Here is a 6,562-nt window from a genome sequence, read left to right as displayed (position 1 = left end):
CTTCGGCCCTCCAAGCCTGCACCGACCATGGTACCTGCCTAAACTAAAACCGTCCGAACTTACGGAGTCTGTATCCTTCCATTCCCACCCTATTCATGTATTTGTCTAGATGCCCCTTAAATGTCACTATCGTATCTGCTCCCACCACCTCCGCAGTGCGTTCCATATATTTGCCACCCTCTGTGTAAAAAAACCTGCCTCGCACATCAGTTCTAAGCTTTTCCCACACACTTTAAACCTATGTCCCCCAGTACTTGACTCTCCTACCCTAGGAAAGAGCATCTGACTATCCACTCTGTCCATGCCACTCATAATGGTGTAGACCTCTATCACGTTGCCTCTCAACCTCTGTCATTCCAGTGAGAACCGACCGAATTTATCTAACCTCTCCTCATGACTAATGCCCTCCAACCCAAGCAACACCTCAGTAAACCGCTTCTGTACCCTCTCCAAAGCATCCACATCCTTCTGGTAGTGTGGTGATCAGAATTGTACACAATATTCCAAATGAGGCGTAACTAAGGTCCTGTACAGCTGCAACATGACTTGCCAATTTTTATATTCAATGCCCCGACCGATGAAGGCCAGCAGTATGCCTTCTTGACCACCTTATCCAAATGCATTGCCACTTTCAGTGATCGGTGGACATGCACGCCCAGATCTCTCTGCCTGTCAGTACTCGCAAGAGTTCTACCATTTATTGTGTAATTCCTACATGCATTGGACCTTCCAAAGTGCATTACCTCTCACTTGTCCGTTTTAAACTCCATCGGCCATTCCTCTGACCAAGACTTCAACCAGTTTATACCCTCTGACAATCCTCTTCACTATCTGCAACTCCACTAGGTTTTGTGTCGTCTGCGAACTTACTAATCAGACCAGCTACACTTTCTTCCAAATCATTTATATACATCACAAACAACAAAGGCCCCAGAACTGATCCCTGTGGAATGCCACTAGTCACAGTCTCCCATTCAGAAAAGCACCCTTCTACTGCTACCCTCTGCCTTCTGTGCCCAAGCCAGTTCTGTATCCAACTTGCCAGCTCTCCCCTGATCCCATGTGACTCACCTTTTGTACCAGTCTACCATGAGGTACCCTATCAAAGGCTTTACTGAAGTCCATGTGAACAACATCTACTGCCTTTCCCTCATCTATCATCTTTGTCACTTCCTCAAAAAACTTGATCAAATTAGTGAGGCATGACCTCCCCCTCATAAAACCATGCTGTCCATCACTAATAAGTCCATTTGTTTCCAAATGTGAGTAAATCCTATCTCTAAGAATCTTTTCCAATAATTTCTCTATTACTGACGTAAGGTTCACCGGCCTATAATTTCCTTGATTATCCCTGCTGCCCTTCTTAAACAATGGAACAAGATTAACTACTCTACAGTCTTCTGGAACTTCACCTGTAGCCACTGGTGATACAAAGATTACTGTCAAGGCCCCAGCAATTTCCTCCCTTGCCTCCTGCAGTATTTTGGAGTAGATCCCATCAGGCCCTGGGGATTTATCTACTTTAGTGCCCAACACTTCCTTTTTATTAATATAAACATGACTCAGAATATCTACACACTCCAATTTATACTCCTCATCCACCGAGTCCTTCTCTTTGGTGAATACTGAGGCAAAGTATTCATTTAATATCTCTCCCATTTCCTCTGGTTCCATACATAGATTCCCTCCAATTTCCTTGAATGGACCAACCCTTTCTCTGGCTACCCACTTGCTCTTTACATATGTATAAAAAGTCTTAGGATTTTCTTTAATCCTGTTTGATGTGAAGTTCGCCGGGGAAAGGGGGGGGGGTTTCCAAATGTGGGGAGATAATACAGAGGGGAAGCCCGTTCAATACATTAAAATGTATGGTAATGTGGTTCCCAACCCTTCATGGTGGGAGGCCCATTATGTCATTGGTGAGGGGGCTGTGAGGACAATCAGACGAGGAAATCTCGACAGCGTAGAAGCCATTTGAGGACCCACGGGGATGGAAAATCCCGGCCGTAGATTTTAGGGAGCAACCTGAAAATGATTAAGGACATACAAAAGTCGGAGAAGTTTAAGGAATGGATTGCAGAACTTTGGGTCCAGGCAGTGTCGAAGAGTCAAGAATTGGCGGAGCGCAGAGAGGGTCGCTGAGTTATTCGAGGAGGCGACAGAGATAGGAGGGATGAGGCCATTGAAGGATTTGAAAACAAGGATAAGAATTTTGAAACTTAGATTCTGTTTGTTCATTCTTCATTCATCCCGACATCTAATAAAGTAATTAACCCTAACGCACAGAGTTTCAAATTATTTCCACCCAACCACATTGCAGAACAATAAAATCTCTCATTTAAAGCCACTCTGACATTCCCCATCGAGGTTCATGTTAGAATTTCCATTTTGGTGTAGGGCTGGAAATCTGCCATGATCTGTGTAACTTTATCCAGCATGAGTTATAGCCTTGGAAGAAAAGAGGGAGGGAATTATGGAAAACATGTACAAATTTCTAATTATGAATTGCTTTGAATGTTATAAGTATAGAAACAAATTACCATTTACTCCGTGGGAACAGATTATTCTCGTCTGCTGTAGCTGGCTATACAAATAAAACATGACCTTTATTCACTCCCCCATCCATCTATTAGTGAGTTATGTAACTGGTTGCTTCCTATTATTCATTAATCCTATTGCACAAAGCCTAAATTATTTCTACCCAATCACATTGCGATAAAGATAACCTGCAGACATATCCGCCATGATATTCCCCACCTGGGTTTCAGATGGAGAGGAAGGTTTGTCCTATCATTGCTTTGTGTATTCCTGGTCCTCATCACTGCACAATTACTGGCCATGCCCTCAGCTGCTTAGGCCGGAAGCTCTGGAATCCCCCCAAAACCTTTCTGCCTCCAGTTACACTTTTAAGACAATCTTGAACACCTAATCTACTGATCATGATTTTGGTTATCTGCTCTAATATCTTCTTATATGCTTTACGTTTGTTTGACCTATGCTCCAGTGAAGCATCTTCGGATATGTCAAAGGTGTTATATAAATAAAAGTAGTTGCTGCTGTTGTTTAATTCTGATCTGAACAGATATTCAGAAGCCCCTCTGAATAAATTGGCAGAGATCGCCCTCGGCAAACCTGCAACTCCAGTTGCAAGGCACAGGTGTAGAGGTGCCTGGAACTCCCATGTGTTTCGAACTTGATTTAAGGCACGCGTGCCTCGCACCACACTCCTGTCACATCTGTCTTCACTCCAAGTCCTCAAATGTGCTAGTGATTGGTATCACACCTGCTCCAGTTTCATTCCTATGCCCCTCTTCACAACCCTCCCATGTAGGCCTACCGCAGGGTTCCAACGTCACTCATATGGCGGCAAGGTAGCACAGTGGTTAGCACTGTTGCTTCACAGCGCCAAAGAGCCCGGTTCGATTCCCGGCTTGGGTCACTGTCTGTGCGGAGTCCACACGTTCTCCCTGTGTCTGCGTGGGTTTCCTCTGGGTGCTCCGGTTTCCTCCCACAATTCCCGAAAGATGTGCTGTAATTTGGACATTCTGAATTCTCCCTCAGTGTACCTGAACAGGCGCTGGAATGTGCGACTAGGAGCTTTTCACAGTAACTTCATTGCAGTGTTAATGTAAGCCTATTTGTGACAATCAAGATTAGAAAGAAAAATAGAGTCAAAGAGCTTTCACCACTAAAAAAGGCCCTTCGGTCCATCATGTCTGTGCTGGCCATTCTTCAGCACTTGGCCCACAGTCTTGAATGCTGTGGCGTTTCAAGTGCTCATCTAAATGCTTCTTAAATGCTGTGAGGGTTCCCTCTACCACCTTTTCAGGCAGTGAGTTCCAGATTCCCACCACCCTCTGGGTGAAGAAGTTCTTCCTCACATCACCTCTAAATTTCCTGCTCCTTACCTTAAATCTATGCCTCCTGGTTATTGACCCTTCAACTAAGGGGAATTGTTCCTTCCTGTCTACCCTATGCCCTTCAGAATTTTGTACACCTCAGTCAGGTCCCCCTGCATTCTTCTCTGCTCTAAGGAGAACAACCCCAGCCTAACCAGCCTCCCTTCATAGATGATACACTCCGGCCCAGGCAAAATCCTGGTGAATCTCCTCTGCCCCCTTCCTAGTGCAATCACATCTTTCCTGTAATGTGGTGACCAGAATTGCTCACAGTACTCTAGCTGTAGCCTAAAGAGCATTTTATGCAGCTCCATCATAACCTCTCTGCTCTTATGTTCCACGCCTCGGCTAAAAGAGATAAGTGCCTTCTTAACCACTTTATCTGCCAACAGGGATCTATGGACCTGCACCCTGAGGTCCTTCTGGTCCTCTGTATTTCCTAGTGTCCTACTGTTCATTGTGTATTCCCTTGCCTTGTTAGCCCTCCAAAAATGCACCACCTCACACTTTTCAGGGTTGAATTTTCTTTGCCACTATTCTGCCCATCTGGCCAGCTTGTCTGTATCACCCTGTAATCTAAGGCTTTCCTCCTCACTATTCATCACACCACCAATTTTTGTACCATCTGCAAATTTACTGATCATACCCCCCACATTCACATCTAGATCATTAAACTGCACTGCAAATAGCAAGGGACCCAGCACCGATCCCTGCGGTACACCATTGGACACAGGCTTCCAGTCACAAACACCCTCTGCCTCTTTGCCACTAAGCCAATTTTGGATCCAATTTGCCAAATTACCCTGGATTCCCTTGGCTCTGACATTCTTGCTCAGTCTCCCATGTGGGACCTTGTCAGAAGCCTTACTGAAGTCTATGTACACCACATCAACTACACTGCCCTCATCTACATACCTTTGGATTTTTGTTCATTGTCACGTGTACCGAAGTACAGTGAAAAGTATTTTTCTGCGAACAGCTCAACAGATCATTTAGTACATGAAAAGAAAAGAAAAGAAAATACATAATCGGGCAACACAAGGTAGACAATGTACATAAACACCAGCATCAGGTGAAGCATACAGGGGTGTAGTGCTAATCAAGTCAGTCCATAAGAGGTCGTTTAGGAGTCTGGTAACAGCGAGGAAGAAGCTGATTTTGAGTCTGTTCGTGCATGTTCTCAGATTTTTGTATCTCTTGCCCGATGGAAGAAGTCACCTCTAGTCACCTCTGAAAAAATTCAATCAAATTTGTTCGGCGTAATCTCCCCCTGACCAAGCCTGCTGACTATCTTTGATTAATCCTTGCCCCTCCAAGTGGAGATTAATTCTGTCTCTCTGAACCTTTTCCACTAATTTCCTTAACACTGATGTTAGGGGGCAGCACGGTGGTGCAGTGGTTAGCACTGCTGCCTCACGGCGTCGAGGTCCCAGGTTCGATCCTGGCTCTGGGCCACTGTCTGCGTGAAGTTTGCACGTTCTCCACGTGTTTGCATGGGTTTCGCCCCCACAACCCCAACGATGTGCAGGGTAGGTGGATTGGCCACGCCAAATTGTCCCTTAATTGGAAAAAATGAATTGGGATACTCTAAATTTAAAAAAAAACACTGATGTTAGACTCACAGGCCTGTAATTACCTGATATTTCCCTACTTCCTTTCTTGAATAGTGGTACCAGATTAGCTGCCCTCCAGTCCTTTGGCGCCTCACCTGTGGCCAGTGAGGAATTGGAACATTAACGTCAGAGCCCCTGCAATCTCATTTATTGCCTCACACAGCTGCCTAGGATGCATCTCATCTGGGCCTGGGGATTTATCCACTTTTAAACATGCTAAATGTTAATCTGTTCTGTTATTTCACATGATGTGGAGATGCCGGCGTTGGACTGGGGTGAGCAGAGTAACAAGTTTTACAACACCAGGTTAAAGTCCAACAGGTTTGTTTCGATGTCACTAGCTTTCGGAGCGCTGCTCCTTCCTCAGGTGAATGAAGAGGTATGTTCCAGAAACATATATATAGACAGATTCAAAGATGCCAGACAATGCTTGGAATGCGAATCTACTTGCCTTCAAACAACCGCGCAACCTCAAACAAACCATTGTTTGCAGCAAACTACCCAGCCTTCAGAACAGTGACCACGACACCACACAGCCCTGCCATGGCAATCTCTGCAAGACATGCCAGATCATCGACATGGATACCACCATTACACGTGAGAACACCACCCACCAGGTACGCGGTACATACTCGTACGACTCGGCCAACGTTGTCTACCTCATACGCTACAGGAAAGGATGTCCCGAAGCGTGGTACATTGGCGAGACCATGCAGACGCTGCGACAACAAATGAACGGACATCGTGCGACAATCACCAGGCAGGAATGTTCCCTTCCAGTCGGGGAACACTTCAGCAGTCAAGGGCATTCAGCCTCTGATCTCCGGGTAAGCGTTCTCCAAGGCGGCCTTCAGGACGCGCGACAACGCAGAATCGCCGAGCAGAAGCTTATAGCCAAGTTCCGCACACATGAGTGCGGCCTCAACCGGGACCTGGGATTCATGCCGCATTACGTCCATCCCCCACCATCTGGCCTGCAAAATCCTACCAACTGTCCTGGCTTGACACAATTCACACCTCTTTAACCTGGGGTTACCCCATCTCTGGATC

Source organism: Scyliorhinus torazame, chromosome 9, assembly GCF_047496885.1.
Source record: "Scyliorhinus torazame isolate Kashiwa2021f chromosome 9, sScyTor2.1, whole genome shotgun sequence".
Taxonomy (NCBI): domain Eukaryota; kingdom Metazoa; phylum Chordata; class Chondrichthyes; order Carcharhiniformes; family Scyliorhinidae; genus Scyliorhinus; species Scyliorhinus torazame.
This window is presented reverse-complemented; position numbering follows the sequence as displayed.